The sequence below is a fragment of the Equus quagga genome, chromosome 13 (assembly GCF_021613505.1).
Source record: "Equus quagga isolate Etosha38 chromosome 13, UCLA_HA_Equagga_1.0, whole genome shotgun sequence".
NCBI lineage: Eukaryota > Metazoa > Chordata > Mammalia > Perissodactyla > Equidae > Equus > Equus quagga.
The window spans coordinates 20618314-20642283 of record NC_060279.1 but is presented as its reverse complement, the minus strand read 5'-3'; the positions used below and the strand labels follow the sequence as shown (position 1 = coordinate 20642283).

Here is a 23970-nt window from a genome sequence, read left to right as displayed (position 1 = left end):
GGGTTCTCCATCTCCTTGTCTCAAAGGAGGCAGAATTCTTCCTCCTGTTACAGACCGGGCCCCACACGTGGCTCTCTGGACACGAAATCCCTCTCTCTTCCACAAGGATTTCACCCTTTTGGCCAGGCCTTTTTCTTCTGAGTCACTGAACTTTCCTTTCTACTGGATAATTTGATTGGCAAAACTTTTACAGTCTCCCTCTACTCCATTTTCCTTTTCCCTTCGTGTCTCCATTTTTTGCCGTGTGTCACTGACAGATTTCTCTAAATGGCCATTTGCTCGCACTGTATCCACGTGCTCAGAGTTCTCACCTCCCATCCACTTGCCATCTCACCTCCACTTCCTTCTCACTCCAAGAGCACTAACAAGCTCCAAGTTTTCAAACGTCATCACCTTTCCATCCTCTGTTTCTCTGGAACCACTTTCCCTCCTTTGCTCCCATGACATCGCCCTAATCGCTGGTTTTCCATCTAATGTCTTGGTTGCTTCTTGGCAGGCTCATTTGCAAATGCTGTGCTTTGCCTGGAGCCCCCATCTTGAGCCACTCCATTCTCACTCCAGCCACCTCCCACACATGGCTTCTCTTCTCCCACCTCTCAGCTTAAATTTTACCTCTCAGTGAAACCTTCCCATCCTTCACAACCCCAGGTTATTCTCTACTATTGAAGTCTGTTTGCTTCCTGCATTATCTCTTTATTGTTTGCTTAATTATTCTCTCCTCCAAGAGGGAATTAACCATACTTGCTTTATTCACCCAGGTATGCCCTAAAAGTTCACACTGTCTAACATACAGTCAGTATTAATTAAAACCTAATAGATTGGGAAAGGAATAAACGCACATAGCCCAATGACCAACAACGCCTGGTTGATATTAGCATCTGCATTCTTTTGACCCAGCAGGTAAAATTCTTAAGTGAAAAATCGAGTACAGTGGCCAGCCTGGTGGCATAGTGGTTAAGTTCATGCACTCTGCTTTGGTGACCTGGGGTTTACAGGTTCAGATCCCAGGCACAGACCTACACACCACTCATCAAGCCATGCTGTGGCCACATCCCACATACAAAATAGAAGAAGATCGGCACAGATGTTAGCTCAGGGACAATCTTCCTCAAGCAAAAAGAGGAGGATTGGCAATGGAGGTTGGCTTAGGGCCCATCTTCCTCACCAGAGAAGAAAAAGAGAGTACAGACTATCTAAATTGCCTCCTATTATATTTGTTCTTTTTCTTAGTATTAAAAAGATACATTTTTCCTACTATTTTCCCAGGTATGCTCTATATATTAATAAATTAGTATCTAGAAATTATGTTCCTCACAGAACATTAAAATTTATACAAGAGTATTCTTTTCATTGTGACAATAGCTCATAAGGTATTAATCATCAAGCCAATTTGTTGATCTAAAACATAATTTAAACAGATAGTAAGAATTCCTGCAAACACTGAACGAGTCTCACAAAATTGATTCTTTCTTTCATGGCTTTTCATTGACAACAGAGGCATCTTTAGTGAAAAGGATAAGAAACAAAAATTCCATGTAAGTATTGCGAACTTTTATATATTTTAAATATAAATTCCTGGTTGCTGCTGCCTCAAAAAATAAGCACCAAGTAGCTTCACAATATTTTACAATTAAATCCCAATATTTGGCAATTAAGTGTTAATTAACCAAGAAATCTCCTTAAATTAGAATTTTTGCTGTGAGAAATCTTCCTAAAATACATTAGTGACATCTTCTTAGAATCAAGGATACAACAATCCTTTGTTTTATCCGCACGTGAATTCCCATTGTACATTGAAAGTAGCGGTTTAGAAGACTGTGCCATGAACGACAGTGATGCTCCAGAGTTATGTCTTTGAAATCTAAGTTTATGACCTCAACCAATTTTAAATTCATCTGGCTCTTCTTCATGACAATTGAACGGAAAGGACGTCAATACCTGTTTTCTAGAAAATTGCTTTTCTATAAATTCTGACATAATTGCTCTAAATTACTTTTCTCAATACTTTCATAATATTGCATCAAATAATGTAAAAGTCCACAAAATTAGTTTTGTTTTGATAAATAAAAAATGAGAGCCTGAAGAAAACTGAAACAGACCATTTGTCTGCCCCCAGACTCTCTCAAGCAGACATTGTCTCGTCTACAATTACAGATCCAAGAATTCAGCAAGAATACCTCCTTCCATAAGGGGTCTGACATCCCAGTTGTACTGCACTCGACTTGCTAATTTTGTTAAAGTTGTGGGCATTAAAGCACAGGACAAATAGGAAGTATGTCAATTTACTGACTGAAATTTGAAGCCATTTGCTGACCTAACATTTCTAGCAGCACAGTGGCATCCAGCAGTCAAACTTGACCTACTATGTATTATTTATTATAAAGCTATAGATATGTATATGAAGCCATTTTATAACTAAAGTCAGTGTTTAGCCCTGAAAAAGAGTATTTTGTTTACCATAAGCTATTAGATTGTTTGGAAAGGTAAAATAATGATTTTTTTCTATAAATGATAAATCCAAGCTCAGAGTAGCCATTTTGATAAAAATACTTTATGCCAACTACCAAGATTAATAAAAGCCATAGGTTCCATAGGTCGTGTTTAGAACATTTGAAGAGAATGTTCTATTATCAAATGGAAGCAAAACCTCTGGTAAAATGAGTACTTCTTATGCAACTCATAATGTGTCTATTTTGTATTTTGGGATAAGATGTCATATACTTTACTTTTTTAAAGTGGCATATAGCTATATAAAATGCTAAATAGTTCTAAAACAAGAAATTCTAAATTGTACACTTTTTTGATCATTCTTAATTGTTTGTGCAAACTTCCTCTATTATGTCAACCACTAATTCAGTTATAAGAACAGAACAAATTAAGTTAATATGAAAACATGCATTGGGCTGTGTACTTTCTGGTTCTTCATCCTATAATTTTTATGATGTTAACATAAACAGGAAGCGGTTGACAGCCTTAAATTACACACATCAAAACTGACAATCAAATTAATCAAATGAAGCATACAAAATGCATCAAAATGGAAACTATAAGACATGGACATTAAACAAGCCATTTGACTTTTCACATCTGTAAAATGTGAATGCCTGCTCTGCTAACTTGCATGGTTATTGTGGGAAATGAAGTTGTTAAACAATCTCTTCATAAGCCACAAAATGCGATGACCATGAAAGATATCATTGGCCTTCTGATATTTTTTCAAGCTAGGTAATCAGAAAACAAATTGTAAATTAAATAATAACAAAATGAAAAACTAAACAGCATAAGCTGAGTATTATAAATACCTCAGTTTTCTGTACTACAGAATACTGAAATTACACATATTATGGACGTTTGTTTTCTAATTCAAAACATACTGTTACCTAAAATACCTAAATTTCCCTGCAGACTCCAGACATCAAGCAAATGACTAGGAAGATTAAGGAAAAGAAGCAGCCGATTCACAACTGCATGTGCTAAGAGAATGGGAAGAAAAATGAGCGCAACTCAGCCTATCAGCCTGTCATCTTAAACCCCATGGTTGTTAAACTCTGATAAGAGTCACTTGTAGGTGTTGGCTGAGTTTCTTTCAAGTCATTTGAATTTATTAAATAAGTAATTGGATTGGTGATGCTGCTTTACAAATCTGCTTATGGTGAGTGCTGAAATATTTACACTTATTTTATATTTGCATAATGGAGAAATAGTATTATGAAAGAATGTTGTAAGGGTAGACTAAGAATCAGAGAGAATAAAAAACTAAAAACCACATAGCAAGAGTAGCAAAAATTCAGTGCACCTCTTTTTTCTTAGGCAGGTGATGGTATCAAAAGACCAGAACAATATTTACTGTCTTCTTTGGAACGAACTCTAGAACCAACCTTTTGGTTCCCCCAAATGTCACCACCCTAATTGTCAAGGAGTAGAGATGAAGAGTTGGCTAAAACTAAAATTCATTTTCTCTAAGTTATTTCTTGACAAACGTGAACCCTGCTTTTCTTATAAAACCTTTAGAATGAATCATCATATAACCCTTGGCCTCACTTCCATCTTCTCTACGTTAAGGAAGTTTGGATGTCCCTGGACCTATGGGAGACTCTACAAGCGTTCCAGCCCTCTTCTCTCAACTCTCTTTGACTTCTCTAATTTTAGAAAATATGAAAGTCGATGAGAATAAAAATGACTTGCTTCCGTTTCTCTCTGCATCTCACACATTTTTAAAGAGAGGATTTCAGGAAACAACAAGAACAATCTTCCAAAACTGAGAAAAGTAATATTTGCAGAATTTCCATTTCCAGTTCAAAATTTAGTCTTTAATGTTAAGACCTGTAACACTCGTTAAAATTACTGAGACCTCAAAGGGCCTTTGATTATGTGAGTTACACCCATTAATATTCACTATATTAGAAATTAAAACTGAAAAAAATTTTTAAATCACATTGAAAGAGGCAATTCACATAGACATATAAGTGGCCACTACAGAAATTGTTCAACCTTATTTCTGAAAGAAACACAAATTTAAACGAGATACCACTTTTATGTAATAATTGTCCAAGTTCTGGGATTTGTTGTTGTTTGTTCTGTTTGAATGATAACCCAGTGTCGGCTTTGGGAAATTCTACTCTCTCACACTGCTTATAAATGGATACAATCTTTCTCAAGAGCAAAATGGCAAAAATAATAACTAGCATTCCATGCCATTTTGCTAAATATCTTTAGGAATCCTCCAAATATTCAATTATTATTATTATTACTCCAATTTTACATTTGAGAAAACACTCTTTTGATAAATCAATTGTCTTATGATCTCACAACTTGTAAATAGTAGAAGTTTTGTCAGAACGTGGAAAATACACTTTTAAGAATCTATCCAAAGGAAGTAGACAAAAATATGCACAAACATTTATATAAGAAATCTTAGCTGAAACACTATTCATAATAGTGGAAAACTGTAATCCAGCTAAATATCCAACAATTTATAATCGACCAATATGACATATCCATAAACTAAAAACTACACTGTGAGGAGAACTATGCTGTTGCTCACAAGTAGACTGCCATCATTTGCACAGTGCCTGACACATAGTAGGGACTCGATAGTATTTGCTTAAGATATGAATAAATACAAAATAATGCACAAGTATTTTAAAAAAACCATGTTTTGGGAAAGGGGCGGAGCAAAATGGCAGGGTGAGCTGACCCGGGACTCTCTCCCCTCCAAACTACAACAAAGGACTGGAAAAAAACCCCTGAATTTCAGCTAATAAACCTAATGCCAGGACTCACAGACCTACAGTATCAAAAGACAGAGGATGGAGACCCTGTTGCCGGCCTCAGAGGAGCTGGAACAGGGTAGGAGAGAACTTCGCTCCCTCACCTAGAGTCTGGGATCGCTGTGCAGTGTGGAAGGAGCGGGGGAGGGGCCACGCGACTAGGAGATCATCTAGGACTCCCGCCGCCGGTACAGTGGAAACCCACTGACAGGGGAAAGCTTCCCTGCGTGAGGACCCCATAAACCCAGGGCCCCGGGAGACACCGAGAACAGAACTGATCTGAATCCAGATTGGCTCGCAGAAAAACCGCCCCTCCCTCCTGGAAAAGCGCACTGGGTGCCGCCATCTTGCCCGAAGGCGGAAAGCTCAGAATGCGTGGCTCTCAACCCCCCATCTAGTGGCGACAGGCTGTAACTTCAACCAAATTCTACCACCATGTGAAAAAACCGCTCCTCTACCATCCAGCAATTTATAAAAGCCCCAGACCAGAAGGAAAACAATAAAAACACAGAATTAAGTCCTGAGGACTTGGAAATAGGTAAACTAAGTGAAAATGAGTTCAGAGCAGCTGTAATAAAAAAACTCAATGAGGTAGAGAGAAAGATAGAGAAACAAGCCAATGAGTTCTGGAGTTACTTCACAAAAGAGATTGAAATTATAAGGAAGAATCAAACAGAATTACTAGAGATGAAAAACACAATGGACCAGATAAAACAGAATACGGATTCCCTGAATGCCTGGGTAGACTCCATAGAAGAGCAAATTAGCATAATTGAAGATAGACAGGCTGAATGGCTCCAGACAGAGGAAGAAAGAGAACTAAGGATTAAAAGAAATGAGGAAACTATTAGAGAGATAGCAGATTCAATGAGGAGAAAGAATTTAAGGATCATAGGAATTCCTGAGAACGTGGAAAAGGAAAATGGAACAGAAAGTGTGCTTAATGAAATTATAGAAGAGAACTTCCCAAATCTAGGGATTGAGGGAGAAATGTGTGTAGAGGAAGCTTTCAGATCTCCTAGATTTGTCAACGTAACAAGACCTACTGCAAGGCATATAGTAGTACAAATGGCAAAAATGAAAGACAAAGAAAGAATACTCAGGGCAGCAAGACAGAAGAAAATAACCTACAAAGGAGCTCCTATCAGACTTTCAGCGGATTTCTCTACAGAAACCTTACAAGCTAGGGGAGAATGGAGTGACATATTCAAAACTTTAAAAGATAAAAATCTTCAGCCAAGAATACTCTATCCAGCAAGAATATCCTTCAGATATGAGGGAGAAATTAAATCTTTTCCTGACAAACAAAAGTTAAGGGAATTTGTAACCAAAAGTCCTCCACTATAAGAAATCCTCAAGAAGGCTCTCATACCTGAAAAAAGAAAAAAGGGAGAAAGGGGTCACAAACCACAGAGTAGGGAGACAGATAAATAGAACCAGAATAGGATAGCAAATATCCAACTATAGCATTAGGATAAAGGTAAGGAAACTACCAAAGCAAAGATGATCTTATCACTCTAACTACAAACTCATAACACAAGTTGGAATAAGAAATGAAAATAGTAATTTAGGAGGGGAAGAGCAAAGGGACTAAATCAGTCTAGGCCAAGTAAGTAAGAGACCACCAGAGAACAGACTATATTATACACGAGATTCTAAATACAAACTTCAGGGTAGCCACTAAACTAAAAAACAGAACAGAGCCACAAAACATAAATAAGGAAAAATCTAAGAAACCCAGCATAAGAAATTGCAGTATCAAATGGGTAGGATAAAGCACACAGGAAGAGAAAAGCAGGAAAGCCAGATAATGGCAAGAGATTGACAGCTTTAAGTCAACATGCATCAATAATCACTCGCAATGTAAATGGATTGAACTCTCCAATAAAAAGACACAGAGTGGCAAAATGGATTAAAGAACAAGATCCAACAATTTGTTGCCGCCAGAAAACACATCTCAGCCCCAAGGACAAATACAGGCTCAGAGTGAAGGGGTGGAGGACAATACTTCAAGCTAATAGCAAGGGGAAAAAAAGCAGGTGTTGCAATTCTTATATCAGACAAAGTAGATTTCAAAATAAGACAGGTAAAGACAGACACAGAGGGACAATATATAATGATCAAAAGGACACTTCATCAAGAAGAAATAACGCTTATAAGTATCTATGCACCAACATGGGAGCACCAAGGTTCATAAAGCAACTATTAACAGACCTAAAGGAAGATGTTAAAAACAACACAATAATAGTAGGGGACCTCAACACCCCACTCACATCAATGGACAGATCATCCAGACAGAAAATCAACAAGGAAATAGTGGAACTAAATGAAAAACTAAAACAATTGGACTTAATAGACATATATAGATCACTTCATCCTAAAAAAGCAGAATACACATTCTTCTCAAGTGCACATGGAACATTCTCAAGGATAGACCATATGTTGGGAAACAAGGCAAGCCTCCACAAATTTAAAAAAATTGAAATAATAACAAGCATCTTCTCTTATCATAATGCTATAAGGCTAGAAATTAATTACAAGAAAAAAGCTGAGAAAGGCACAAAGATGTGGAGACTAAACAATACACTACTGAACAAGCAATGGATCATTGAAGAAATCAAAAAATACCTGGAAACAAATGAAAATGATAACATGCCATACCAACTCATATGGTATACAGCAAAAGCTGTATTAAGAGGAAAATGCATTGCAATACAGGCACATCTTAACAAACAAGAAAAATCCCAAATAAGCAATCTTAAACTACACCTAACTGAACTAGAGAAAGAAGAACAAATAAAGCCCAAAGTCAGCAGGAGAGAAATAATAAAACTCAGAGCAGAAATAAATACTATTGAAACAAAAAAGGCAGTAGAAAGGATCAATGAAATAAAGAGATGGTTCTTTGAGAAGATAAATAAAATTGACAAACCGCTAGCCAGACTTACAAAGAAAAAAAGGGAGGAAGCTCAAATAAACAAAATCAGAAATGAAAGAGGAGAAATAACAACATACTCTGCAGAAATACAACAGATTATAAGAGAATACTACGAAAAACTCTATGCTAACAGAATGGATAACCTAGAGGAAATGGATAAATTTTTGGACTCCTACAATCTCCCTAAGCTCGCTCAAGAAGAAGCAGACAATTTTAACAGACCAATCACAAGGAAAGAGATTGAAGCAGCAATCAAAAACATCCCAAAGAATAAAACCCCAGGACCAGATGGCTTCCCTGGGGAATTCTACCAAACTTTCAGAGAGGATTTAATACCTATACTTTTCCAGCTATTCGAAAAAATTAGGGAGGATGGAACACTTCCTAACACATTCTATGAGGCCAACATCATGCTGATACCAAAGCCTGACAAGAACACCACGAAAAAAGAGAACTACAGGCCAATATCACTGATGAACATAGATGCAAAAATTCTAAACAAAATTTTGGCAACCAGAATTCACCAATTCATCAAAAGGATCATACATCATGATCAAGTGGGATTCATACCAGGGACACAGGGATGGTTCAACATCCGCAAATCAATCAATGTGATACACCACACCAACAAACGGAGGAATAAAAACCACATGATCATCTCAATAGATGCAGAGAAAGCATTTGACAAGATCCAACAGCTATTTATGATAAAAACTCTGAACAAAATGGGCATAGAAGGAAACTACCTCAACATAATAAAGGCCATATATGACAAACCCACAGCCAACATCATACTCAATGGGCAAAAACTGAGCACCATCCCCATGAAAACAGGAACGAGACAAGGATGCCCTCTATCACCACTCTTATTTAACATAGTACTGGAGGTCCTGGCCAGAGCAATCAGGCAAGAAAAAGGAATAAAAGGAATCCAAATAGGGAGGGAAGAAGTGAAACTCTCGCTGTTTGCAGATGACATGATCTTATATACAGAAAACTCCAAAAAATCCATTGGAAAACTCTTAGAAGTAATCAACAACTACAGCAAAGTTGCAGGGTATAAAATCAATTTGCATAAATCAGTAGCATTTCTATATTCTAATAACGAACTAACAGAAAAAGAACTCAAGAACACAATACCATTCACAATTGCAACAAAAAGAATTAAATACCTCAGGGAAAATTTAACTAAGGAAGTGAAGGACCTATATAATGAAAATTACAGGCTTTTCTGAGAGAATTGGATGACGACATAAGGAGATGGAAAGACATTCCATGTACGTGGATTGTAAGAATAAACATAGTTAAAATGTCTGTTCTACCTAAAGAAATCTACAGATTCAATGCTATCCCAATCAGAATCCCAATGACATTCTTTACAGAATTAGAACAAAGAATCCTAAAATTTATACGGGGCAACAAAAGACCCCGAATTGCTAAAGCAATCCTGAGAAAAAAGAACAAAACGGGAGGCATCACAATCCCTGACTTCAAAACATACTACAAAGCTACAGTAATCAAAACAGCATGGTACTCGCACAAAAACAGGTGCACAGATCAATGGAACAGAATTGAAAGCCCAGAAATAAAACCACATATCTATGGACAGCTTATCTTTGACAAAGGAGCTGAGAGCATACAATGGAGAAAAGAAAGTCTTTTCAACAAATGATGCTGGGAAAACTGGAAAGCCCTATGTAAAAGAATGAAAATTGACCATTCTTTTTTACCATTCAACAAAATAAACTCAAAATGGATCAAAGACCTAAAGGTGAGACCTGAAACCATAAGGCTTCTAGAAGAAAACGTAGGCAGTACACTCTTTGACATCAGTATTAAAAGGACATTTTCGGACACCATGTCTTCTCAGAGAAGGGAAACAATACAAAGAATAAACAAATGGGACTTCATCAGACTAAAGAGCTTCTTCAAGGCAAATGAAAACAGATTGAAACAAAAAAAAACCCCCACTAACTGGGAAAAAATATTTGCAAGTCATATATCTGACAAAGGCTTAATATCCATAATATATAAAGAACTCTCACAACTCAACAACAAAAAATCAAACAACCCGATCAAAAAATGGGCTGGAGACATGAACAGACATTTCTCCAAAGATATACGGATGGCCAATAGGCACATGAAAAGATGCTCATCATCGCTGATCATCAGGGAAATGCAAATCGAAACTACACTAAGATATCACCTTACACCCATTAGAATGACAAAAATATCTAAATCTAATAGTAACAAATGTTGGAGAGGTTGTGGAGACAATGGAACCCTCATACACTGCTGGTGGGAATGCAAACTGGTGCAGCCACTATGGAAAACAGTATGGAGATTCCTCAAAAAATTAAAAATAGAACTACCATATGATCCAGCCATTCCACTACTGGGTATCTATCCAAAGAGCTTGAAGTCAGCAATTCCGAAAGTCCTATGCACCCCAATGTTCATTGCAGCATTATTTACAATAGCCAAGACATGGAAGCAACCTAAGTGCCCATCAACAGATGAATGGATAAAGAAGATGTGGTACATATATACAATGGAATACTACTCAGCTGTAAAACAGAACAAAATCATTCCATTTGCAATAACATGGATGGACCTTGAGGGAATTATGTTAAGTGAAATAAGCCAGTTAGAGAAGGACAATCTCTGTATGACTCCACTCATATGAGGAATTTAAAAATGTGGACAAAGAGAACAGATTAGTGGCTACCAGGAGAAAGGTGGGGTCGGGGGTGGGCACAAAGGGTGAAGTGGCGCACCTACAACACGAATGACAAACATTAATGTACAACTGAAATTACACAAGATTGCAACCTATCATTAACTCAATTTTAAAAAACCATGTTTTAACAGAAAATTTCATGATCAAGGGCAAAGAGTGTTATAAAACACGATGAACAGCGTGTTAAACGAATTAAATAAGGCCATTTGACTGAGGCAGCTCTCATGCCATGGCGGCCTACAGAAGCAAACCAAACTCTAAGCCTGTAAATGCCTCAAGGTTACAAAATTGAAATCAATCACAACAAGCACAAACAGTAAACTAGGCTTTAAGCGATAGTCAATCAATAATTTCCTTACTTTCCTTCTGCCTTTTCTCTAGAAGCTTTTCCCTGAGCTTCTGTTGGTTAAGTCAGTTTTTTATCTTTTTTTTTGAGGAGGATTAGCCCTGAGCTAACATCTGTGTCCATCCTCCTCCTCCTCTTATGTGGGACACCTGCCACAGAATGGCTTGACAAGCAGCGCAGAGGTCCGCGCCCAGGATCCGAACTAGCAAACCCCTGGTTGCCAAGCGGAGCACGCAAACTTAACTGCTACACCTCTAGGCTGGCCCCTCAGTTTATTTTTTAACAAGTATGATCACAATTTTGCAAAATCTACATGAGAGTGTATGTATCGAAAAGTGTCTAGAAGTATAAACAGATGTATATACATGAATTCCTTGTCTTTTTGTCTGTGTGCTCATGCATGCCGAGTATTCAATAAATATGTGTTGATTGAATAAATGAATGAATAACATTTTTAAAGTAGTTACTCCTTGGGGGAGATTATAGGCAATTTTTTTTCCATTTCTTCTTTGCAATTTTCTATATTTAACAAAATTTAAAGTGTGAGCATGAATTATCTTCATAATAAGCAAGAATATTATAAAACAATTATGCTGGAAATATGGTTGGAAGTTTTGGAAGAAAAGCAGCAAATATAGACATCCCACAACCCAATCCAAAATCACTTGCATTGTATTTTTCCTATTATGTTTTACTTATTGCATTCAACAATAAAAAATAGCAGATGTTGCAGAGAAGTGGCAAGCTTAGTATTGTACAGCCAATTATTACTGAGGTTGAGTCCAGAATCTAGGTCACTTGGTTTCCAGGCAAGTAATTTTTTCAATTACACCAAATTGCTTGGAGTTCCAGAACACCAGTGAATAAGTGACCATATGGGCCCTGCAATATCCACTCTTAGGCAGTTCTTTACTTACAAGTAAAATGATTTGTTAATTAATTATTTAATATTATCAGAAAACTCCCAAGTTCTAAGACACACTACATTTTCCTGTGACAAGAATGGTTCTGGGGGGGGGGGGGGGGGGGGGGCGGTTGTGAACTTCCTGAAGATATTTCCAAATTTGTGCATGTTGGAGGAGCTTGTTATTCTGGGGAGAGGTCCACAGCTTTTATAAGATTTGCAAAAGGGTCTGTGATGAAAAAAAAGGTTGAGAGTAACTAAAGTGATAAAATCTGCAAGCAAAAGGAGAAAAAAAAAACTGATGATAAACAAAAGGCATAGCAGGGAAAGAGGAACCACAGCTAATTCTGTCTTCCTCTTTCTTATTCCTGGAACATATCTTTTAATATGTAAATGACTTGGTTTTATGACTTTGCTTTCTAAGCAGTGACACTAGAAATGATACCGACAGGTTAAAAACACAGGCCAAATTATTTCTATAGAATGAACTGTATCTGATATTAAGAAATCTATTTAATAATTTTCCTTTTCCTAATTAAATAAAAATGCAAAATATTTCAAAAGTGACTTACAGTGTTAAAAAGAAGCAGTTTCTTGTCTCATTAAATGTGCTTCCCCTACAGGAAGTTTGTAAAGCTACTTTGAGCAAGTGCCGAGTAAACGCTTCTCTATGCATTTCACAATTATTGCTTAATTTAAAATTTAACTCTTCCTCCACATAAGGAAAGAAGAAAATAACCTGCTTCTCACCCCAACATCAAACTTGATTAAAGCCTAGGCACCTCTGGAATATAATTTTAAAACTCTTAATAGGGTTTGTTTCACTCCCATCCCCTGTATCTCTTGGGCTAGAACAAACAGCAACAAAACAAAACACAAATTCTCCTTGAACCCAAAGGGATATATATGCAAATACCATAACTTAGAATTGACCCCATTCAAACGGTACACCCTAGCACTCTCCCATCCACTTGGGCAGAATCAATGCTTACATCATCAACCAGTATGAGGAGCACTTCTTGTCCTAATTTTTGAGGTGAAAAATCATTATTTTTGAGACTAAAATAATTACAAGTTGTACGAGACAGATATGCTAAGGCGCTCCTGTTTCAAATCTAAATGCCCTTTAAACTGGTTCTAAAACAAAATGATTAGAATAGTATTCACACTCAAAATTAATCTTTCTTATTTGATCAAATCTTTTCCAGTATCTCGCTTTCAGCTCTGTTCTCCTGGCATGTCAAACAACTTAGTGGAAGGGCAAATCAGAATACCGCTCGGTTGACAATTTTTTAAGTGTCTTTTCTTTTCACATAACACTGCAACACATTAAACAAGCAGGAATGCTTTGTACAAGTAACCGAGATGTCTTTTTTTGAAAATTAAAACTTAAATGAGCCAACAAATGCCGCCGCTAAAGATCGCTAGGGCTGTCACACAGCACGCGGCTGAAGGATGGGGATGGTAACCACTGGGCGGCGTCACGCGGAGCACTGGTACGCGCCACCTCGCAGGCTTTGGGGATGTTCGCTGTCTTTCGGAGGGCTGCAAGTGGAGGAAACACCTTATCGTTGACTCCACAGTGCACTGAGACATTGGAAAGCATACTGGTATTTGTTAGGAAGAAATTAAGTTCCCTGATCTGTGTCTCATTTCAAAAGACAGAGAACATGCAGACTTTTCAAAGCCGTGAAATACTAGTTTTCCCTCCGTCCTTTCTTCCTTCCAAGTAAGATACAAACTAAAAGCTAAGGAGGGTGGGAGAGAGGGTGGAGCGGGGGAAGAGTAAATATATTGCTTACAGTTCCCAGAGTTACATGAGATTCTTCAGGCTTCTTTATGCCTCTAGCTTTCAGTCGGGATCCTTTTTCAGCCCGGGACCACAGAGAAGTTACTGTCTTATCCTTGGTAGGAGGGGCTAAAACGTGGCTGGTTTCCTTTAGTCTTTGCAGATGTTTTAAGGTGGAATTAAAGAGGAAGAACCAGAAAGCACTGTTTCGGAGAAGCTGATACCTTAAACGTAAACGTTTACTTGTCAGACCCAGAAGTTTGAAATCAGAAAACGTGCTTAAGTAATAAGTGAGTTAAGAATCCTAAGTTCCACGGATGCTAGTGTGTGACTGTGTGTCTGGAATTACTTTTTGTCCTTAAGAAGTTATTGCTTCCTCTTTTTTTCCAAACAAGTAAGAACTAAATTGAAAAGATGAATAACCTAGAGCATTGCTTAAAAAGGCAAAATTTATAGCAAACCCAAAATATAAAATGTGCACATTTTGAAGATGAACAATATAAGAGCACTTTAAAAATCAAATCTGTTCAATATCACCCCTCCCCAAGTCAAAGCATCTGAGTTGATACCCATTTGTTGGTAAATTTAAGAGTAAAGGCATACCAAAGAATGCAATACACATGTTGAGATTTCGGGGAAAAATCAAATCAGGTTGAATTATAAATTTGCTATGTAAATTCAAGTACCTGGTATCACTGTAGTAAAGAAGTTATACTGTTTAAATTTATCCAAATTCAATAGGAATAGATTATTTTCTTTAAAGACTGACGTATTCATTTAGTATACCTTGTTTTCAAACCCAAGATCCTCTATTTTTGCCTTGAATCAAATATTGAGTGTACTCTCCTAGCTCTTATAAAATTTTCAAAGAACATCATTTCAGCAGACCCCGTCATTACATCTTCTGGATTATTTGCTTTCTGTAGCCCAAGATTCAACTCCTTTTTGTTTTGCTTTTCTCCCCAAATTCACTCTGATATATTGTAAAGCTCTCCCTCCTAAGAAAGGTCTGTAGTGTCTCACGGGGGTCTTGCAGGTGGAGTGTGCTAAACAGAGGAGCAGAGAGCACACTGTTCTTGTTTGCCTTTTTCCCCAGGTGCAAGTGGTGAAAGAAAGAATGTGTTGTTAGGGCATGTTCATCCTAAGACCCTGATGAAGAAAGACTCCCTTCGAAAAGCCGCTTCACACAGCTCTAGTCAATTTGATAATAAAAAGGGGTAGCTCACAATATTTGGAGAGGTTATCTGACAGTGTGTCATATATTAAAGGTAAGAAAAAATTGTAATTAAACGCTTTTAAAGAAAACTTCAGTGTATGTTACTGCTAGGGTTAAAATATATGGGGGTATGTTTGCCTTTTTCCAGCCTGACTAAATCAGGCTGACATCGCCATTCTTACAGTGAATAAAGGCTGCTGCCGGTGTGTCTCCCTCTCTGGATTTGATGTAGACCACTTCCCATTGCCCCATTCTGTGGTTCTGTGGCGTCCAAGCCCACATTCTGTTCAGTTGGGCTCCTCACCTGTGATCTCATTGCTCACGTAGACCCCTAGATGGATGGTACCAGTTCAGATTTACTGTCTTGACTTTGTCCTATTTCCTCCAAAAATATTTCCAACATTAACCTACTAGTTCCAAGAACCACTGCCTCCCCTTTAGGGAAGAGAGACTCTGCCTTCACAGCCTGCCTCAGTCTGTAGGATCAGTCAGGTCGAAGACCCCTCTTTTTCTTGGCCTGTCCATCAATGAAATCACTTAGGGGAAGGAATATGTGTGAGACCCATCTGAACTGAGCAGTATTGTAGCAGCCTCTTTCATTCCAATCCCACCTTTTGCATTATTGCCAGTCAATGAGTTTCACATCATTTGCCATTAATTATCAATATCTTAAAAAATTTAGACCAAGAATAATAAGCTAATTTTAGCACTGGATAAGTAAGCAAAAGGAAGAGCCTCAAAACCGCCCAGATTAGCAAATAAGGAAGTACCTCCGTGTCAAAACCCATGGCTCAAAAAGCAGAAAAGAAAAACTTGATGTTTTCACAATCTGTTTTTCTTTCTTTATATGCAATTGCTTTCTATTCTCTTTTTTACTTCCACCTCACCCATCCTGTACTCTAGCTGTATGAAAATGATTTGTCTCCCATGAACTTGGACGTGAGGAATGAGATATGATTTGGTAGTTAAATTCGTACCTCCAATGAAAATAATTAGCCAGCATGAGATGCTAAGAAAGAGTTGAACAAGGAAATCTAATTCAGATTGCAGATAGAAACAGGAGATTTTCAGTGGCCACCAATTCACCAATTTGCTTATAATAATATATCCCTCTTGTCCGCTTCTAGGCTTGAGTACTCTGGTGCATAATGAAATTTTTATAATAAAATTATACATTGGTATTCTTACTATTGATCTGTGAATATAATTAATATGAGTCATTCTTTTCTTTATCTATTAACAAAATAAGTTAGTGAGACACCTGAATCAAAGAAAATGGAAGTAGTTCTCACCGTGAATTTTTTTGGCCTCCAGCTAATTGACCCTCATCTTTCATTCAGACTAACAGAGACTATTCCTCTTGCACAACTTCCCCTTAAATTCCACTGATGTGGTGCTGCTCACCCTGCAAGGCTTAGCTCAATTCCTACTTTATCTGGAAAGTTTTTCTACTCACTTCCCTTTCCTGCGTAATTGATCTTTCCATTTCAGTGAGAACGCTCATTAGAGCACTGATCAGTTTGTATTCTACTTGACTACACATGAAAAAATATCTGATGCTCCATGATGGCAGGAGACAGCCTTCTCCATTTTAGTAAAACCTCTTCCCACCCAAAGTCCATAACACATTAGGAGCTCACAGGCTGTTTTTTATTTGTTATCCATGATATGGAGTTCAAAAATATCTTAAACCTGACACCCGAATATCTCTCTACTTGCCACTGCCATTTCCAACATTACTAAAGAAGAGAAAGTTTATTATTTTTTTAATTATTTTTTTGTATGTGAGGAAGATTGGCCCTGGGCTAATACCTGTACCAATCTTCCTCTGTTTTATATGTGGGATGTCACCACAGCATGGTTTGATGAGCAGTGTGTAGGTCTGCGCCCAGGATCCAAACCTGCAAACCCCAGGCCACTGAAGCAGAGCACATGAACTTAACCACTATGCCACTGCGCTGGCCCCAGAAAGTTTGGTTTTTTTATGTCTTTACGTACACACTAATAAAATACCTGGTAATAATCAGCTAATTAGAGGTAAAAGGGAAATGGACACTCATTAAAATAAATCTACAATTAATTTAAAAATTAGATGTCATGATGAAAGCACAGATCTAGGGAGAGAGTATTTATGAACAATAAGAACTATATTTTAGTTAGTAGTTATCACCTGTAATTTTAATGTACATTTGCTATACCCATGTATTTGCATCAATACTTTGACCTGAAAAATGGGACCATTAGGGGCTGGCCCAGTGGCGTGGTGGTTAAGTTCACATGCTGCACTTCAGCGGCCCATGGTTTGCAGGTTCAGATCCCGGGCATGGACCTGAACACTACTCATCAAGCCAGGCTGTGGCAGCATCCCACATACAAAAAAAAAAGAGGAAGATTGGCAGAGATGTTAGCTCAGGGTCAATCTTCCTCACCAAAACAAAAAAAAATGGGAGCAAGAATTTCCTCTTATTCTTTTTTTAATTGAACATATTAAACAGATTATTACTACTTTATTAAACTTTTTCCTCCTCAACATCTTTTTTTAAATATACTAAAAAGATTATAATAAATAAAGCACTGGTAATATCACTGTTACTCCTTAAATAGAGCCTTTAATGTATTACCACTACATTTGCAGTATCATTAACCACTATATTCATGAAATTAGGTATTATTATCTTTATTTAGAAGCCTAATATTATTTAAGCACATAAATTTAGTGGTGAAGCCAAGATTTCAACCCAAGTCTGTCTGACTCTAAAGTTCACAGTTTTCCCGTGTACCGTACCATCTCTTATAGCAAGTTTTGTTTGACTATCTTTTCAGCTTTGCTCCAAGTCAGCCAAGTCCCTGACTGTGTGCACTGGTAGTAGTGAAGCCACTGGGAAAAGATGGAACCCCGTAAGCACCAGGCTGGGAACCTTCCACTATTCTCTTCCTCCCCAGCCATGGTCACTGTGTTGCCCCGCCTCCCCATCCCAGTGCCTTTCTTCATCTTCTGGTTTCTATATTCAAAATTTTTATATCTACATTTCCCTTTTTATTTTACTGTCAAAATATTAATTTATGCCTTTTGATTACTATTACTGACAAATACTATCATACAGGCTTCACTGCCGCTTCTCCTTCCCTGTTAAAATCATCCTTGGCTTCATTCCCACATAAACTTTCCTACAAGTCAGAACATTCCACGGCCACACTCATACCATGCCATTTTCTCCACTGCCTATTGACTACAACTATACCTTAAAATACTTAAATATACTTTAAAATTATTTTTCTTTTGAAGACAAAATAGATGTGAAAATTAAATCAGGATCCCTTCAGATTTTCAACAAATTACAAATTTATATTGTACGAATGGAAAGAATCATACTGTCAACAATTAATATGACAATACACAGTAGAAAGTTTTGATGACAACAAACCATATTCAGGAACGTTTGACAAAGCCAAGTTGTCCTAATTCCTTTACCTACTTGTGGCAATAATTTTGCACGTTTTTTTCTGTTCTCCAAGATCCCTCTAAATTTGCTAAAGCAAGTGCATGTCTAGTTTCAGCAATTCTTTCAAAATGGGCATGAGCCCAGATACACAGCTCAGAAACTGACTCGCAGGCACTTTCCAGAGTTTTAAAAATTCTTATGCTCTTGGAATTTAAATGTACTGACCACCATGAGAGGGGCTGAGTCCACGTCCTTTGCTTTGAGGGTAGTCCTGCGTAGGGAGAGTTACTGCTAAGTGAGCGTTCAGAGTTCCTCAAGTAACTGAGCTCTGATAGATGTCAGTCGAGCGTTTTCATGAGAGGACTAAGATTATCCCAGCATTCCTGTATTTAGGTTTATAAAACCAGTGACTAAGCATCTTCAAAAGCACTTGTATTTTTCAAATACATTGTCAGGCTCAACAATTTCTCTTTGGAAAATCTGTCTTCCTTCATTCCCTATATATATGTCATCTTTCTCTGGTTGGAAACACAACAAAGAAAAACAAGGAACTCTTAATCTTCACCTAAATAACAAAGATAGTCACATACCAGAATTTAATTTTATTACATTTATGATCTAGCCTTAAATTCCAATTTGTCCCGAATTTATTTTTTAAGGTGAAGTAACAGTTGAGAGAATTCCCAAGAGTTGCTTTGAAAAAAACAAAAAAACCCATTCGCCCTTATCAAATTCGTTCCAAATTAGCAAAATGATCCAACTGTTTTACTCACATAGATGCGACCATTAAGGAAAACATTGTTGACACAATGAATTTAAATACTTCTTAGTTAATACCCTACTAAGATAGTTTTACTTTACTGGAAGTAGCAGACTGGCTCAAGAAATGAATTAAAAATAAAATATCGGACTAATATCCTAAAGAGTTGTATGTCCATTCTTGCTTTTAAGTTGCTACGGTTAAAGATTAAACACCACAATATCAGATAATATTTTAATTTATCACTAAAATAGGAAGAAAGAAGAGAGTATGACTATTTTGTTATAAATAATGGTTCTAGAAAAATAATCTCTCTTTCATTTGGCTCTCTTGATATTTCTATTTTCCCTGACAGCCATTATGATATTTGTAATAAATGCATGGTTTAAGCTGTATATGGTCATTTATTTTGGAACGTTCCACCAACCCTTACACAGGATTCTCTTTGTATATAATATATATTTAATAAATAGCATCTATTCACCCAATAAATAGGATTCATTCATTTGATGACTTATTCACAATGATTTTTAAATGTCTATGCTAGGAGATCCTTTAAAAAATTTGTGACACACTTGGGGAGGCAAAAATTAAACACAGCAAGCACAGGTTACTACTGATATGCTCATTGCCCAAGTCACTTCACTTCCTGGAAGAAGCTTTTCTGTTGCTTCTGTGCCAAGATTGGTTCCTGAGAACTCTTGAAAACACAACCCAACTTTACCAAGGCCTCCATGCACCTATTTCCCAGAAGTCTTGCCTACTTACCATGTGCCCACCATATTGTTAGACACTGGATAGAGAGCAACCTGGATAGACAAGATCCATATTTTCATGGAGCTTGCATGCTAGTAGACAGAGAAGGCTAGGAATAAGATAAACAAGATAGTGACTTTTTTTTTAAAAAACCAACATGTTCAGGAAAGGCAACTCTGAGCAGGCAACATGTTAATTGAGGCTTAAAAGAGCAAAATAAGTCAATCAGCCATGAAACTGAGTGTGGGGGCAATGTTCCAGACAGAAGAACCAGCAAGTACAAGTACAGAAACTGTGTTGACACCGGAAATACGAAAAATGCACATGACTGAAGGTCATTTTAAGTGTCTTGAGCAGGAAGAGCTAGAGGGAGGAAAGAGACAAGGAAGCACTAAATTAAATCTGAAATCCAAATGGGGCCATAAAACTGGGACTGGAATTTGGTGGGTAGTTACCATAAATTTAAGCAGCAAAAGCAAAGGCAGGAATTAATGGCTGGGGAGGGAGTGCAAAGGCAATCCTAGGAGAAAAAGTTTGTGGGGAGAGCAGTAGGAGGTAACTTTGGAAATGTACACTGGAGGTCGGGCTTTAAAAATTCTTGAATAACAAATGGAAGAATTTCGACACTTTCCGGTGATGAATAAGAAATTTTCCAGCTTTCAAAGGTGATAATCGTTGGCTTCACTGTTTGTTTTTATTTTTGTAGTTGCTTGTTTGTCGGAAATGAGCATCAGTTTCTTGGATCTTAGTGGGGGAATGACCTTATTAAACTGGTATTCATAAAGATAGCCTAGGGCTGGCCCATGGTATAGTGGTTAAGTTCGCGTGCTCTGCTTCAGTGGCCCATGGTTCGTGTGTTCAGATCCCCAGCGGTGACCTGCACACCGCTCATCAAGCCGTGCTGTGGTGGCATCCCACATACAAAGCAGAGGAAGATTGGCACAGATGTTAGCTCAGGGACAATCTTCCTCACCCCCCAACAAAAAAGAAATGAAAGAAAGAAAGATAGCAGGATAGACTGAAGAATGAAGACAGTGATGTGGGGAGGGAGAAAACCAAAGTGATTGTTGTGACAAGAAGGTATAGTACACGCTCCATCAGGGAGGAGGTTTATCAGGATGGAAAAGATGGAAATAGAGGGTTGAGACAATTTGACAGAAGTCAACTACAGGAATAAAACCAGACCACATGGTAGGAGAAGATAATTTGTAGAAGATTGCTGATTCAGAGACTCAACTTAGAGTCAGGGACTTCATGTCTTATACATAGTAAGTATTTATTTTATTGAGATTTAAGATTTAATCTTCTTGCTGCTTACCTCATGAATTTACGTCTAAACAAGTCAGTCAGTTTATTCTTGGAAGAAGTCAATTGGAATCAGTTTTGCTATCTCAAAGTCGTGAAAAACAATTTTGGGGAAAAAACAAGAGATTTGAAATTACAAAATGTTTCCTCTGCTTTTAAGTCCCCAGGGAGGCAGACATGTATGCTTAGGGAAGAAAGTCTTCCCATTGTATGGGAGTCATCCGCTGGAGCTGCATGTGACCTCTAGGACGAACAGGAGGTCCTGACAGCATTGCCCCATCCTATATTGTTATCATTCCACTGAATGCAGAGTAGATGATTTACCCATGACCGCACATCACAGTCAGAGTTCACACCAAATCTTTGACCTCAAAATACATATCTTTTTCTATAGCCATTTCTCATTGCCTATTCACAGATAAATTAATTGAGCCTTAGAAGTGAAAGAAAAAGCCTCCAAGTAAACAGGAAATGGGAAAGAAAGTTTAGAGTAGTTATATACGCATGCTTTATTTCCTGATAACTTTTATCGTTTTTTAAAAAAACTTGTGTTAGAAAGGTAACAAGCTCATTGTTAAACATGTTGAAAATTCACGGCCATCCTTTTGTGTTTAGTTCTCATGGCTATGAGTATTTTTTCCTTCTCCATTCCAAATCATGACTTTGTGTTCCATTGACAAAGAATCTTCTAAGTTTTATGATTACTAAAGCAGCCAGTCCAAAGCATGGAGAAGATTACTGCCCTTGACCCCGCTTCCCACCATCACCCCGCCCAATATTGTTTGCAAAGCTCCAGTTCTTACAGGGAATTATGAAAGGGAATAAACATGGAGACAAGCTGGAGAGGATCCAGGAGATCTTTCCATTTCCAGAGTATTGGCAACCCCCATCCCTCAGATCAGGAGCAGCAAGACTTTTCAGGAATGGCTACCTGGCCACATGGTAGAAGATCATTTGTATAAGACTTATGATTCGGAGACTTCATGTAAAGGTAGGGACTTTAGTGCCTTATACATAGTAGATAATGCATATTATTACATAGTCATATATAAGTAATACATATACATATTAAGTATGCATTTAATAATATTTATTAAGATTGAATCTTCAAATTGCCACTTACTTCATGAATTAATACCTGAACAAGGAAGCCAGTCTATTCTTAGTGGGAAACAGTTTTGCCACATAAAAATTTGAAAAACAATTTGAGGAGGAATGAAGAGATTTAGGATTACAACATGCACAGTGCCCATGGTAGCATTGGACTGTATCTGCAGGAGTTCTCAGGACTCAAGCTAGGTGCAGAGGCAAGAGGACAGCTCTTAAACTCCACAGCATGATGTAGCCTGGGCATGGGTTTATCACTGGTAACTGGAATATACCAAAACCTGAGGATTCTATGTAAATGTTTGGAACTTTACAAGATCCATAGGACACTTGCACAAACTTGGAGAATTTTTAAGTGGAAAGGAGTTTCAATAATTTTTGAAATTAAATTTCCTAGCCAGTTGGGGGATAGGAGCAGTTTAACTTTGACTTAGGAAAATAAGAGAAATGTGACATTTCTTACATCCTGTGTTATAGAAGTCGTAGCCACTGTACCTAGTTATATAGACAAAAAGAGAATAAAAATCAGACATCCTACCACCTAGAGATAACAATGGTTAGTATTTGCTGTATATCATTCTGGTTTTTTATTTCATGCAGGTACGTCTGATTTATAAGATCATTATACCGTATACACTGTTTTGTATATTGTGTATTGTGTATTTGTGTATTGTATTGTGTCTATCTTTCCCTATTCACAGCATGTTGGAAATATTTTTCCATGCCAATAAAATATATTAATGGCTGTATAATATTACAACATATCGGTACACTATAATTTATTAAGGGGTAACTTTTTTTTAACATATATTCTTTCCAACTTTTTCACTATTACAAACAGGACTTTGATAAACATTTTTGTAACTAAATCTCAGTTCAAATCCACAATTAATTGAAGAGGCAAGTGTTGATGTGTGAAGTGAGGGAACAGTTAACATTTGTATGTCTCCTCGTGGAAAACAGTCTGGATGGAGAACATCTTGGCATCCAAAGGGATGTAGGTTGAAAGGGAAGATTGGGTACCAGAAGAGAAGAATAAACATGAAAGAGGAATGGCAACCACTATACTGAGGGTCTAGAAAACATATTTATATGATTTCACTGAATTTTCAACTGCACTACGGCAAGTATGATCCACATTTCATAAATGAGAAACTAAGGTACATGTTGATTAAATTACCCAAAGTAAGTTACTCAGTGTTAAAGCAGAGATCCAAACTCAAGTCTTTCTGATTTCAAAGCCTATGGCTTTTTTTTTTCCAGTATTTTTTTTTTTTTACATATACAACTTAAAACAAGTTTAACCAATATCATGATTTTGCATAAGCAGGACTTTACCTAATCACAATAGTATTCATTCTGCTCTAAAATAGGTAAGGAATGATAAAGAAAGTGA

General features: G+C 37.3%; 1 protein-coding gene across 4 annotated transcripts in view; it reads right to left on the bottom strand.

The window, feature by feature from the left end:
- The window catches only part of PLA2G4A (phospholipase A2 group IVA), a 148737-nt gene extending 134619 nt beyond the window's left edge, over positions 1–14118 (bottom strand). For 3 of the 4 annotated variants that reach the window (XM_046682797.1, XM_046682796.1, XM_046682798.1), the window contains exon 1: positions 14001–14086. The gene's annotated coding sequence lies outside the window, so the exon portion shown is untranslated. Of the gene's footprint in view, positions 1–14000 lie in introns of all 4 variants that reach the window. The other variant, XM_046682795.1, reaches the window with a different exon arrangement.
- Positions 14119–23970: the final 9852 nt, after the last annotated feature.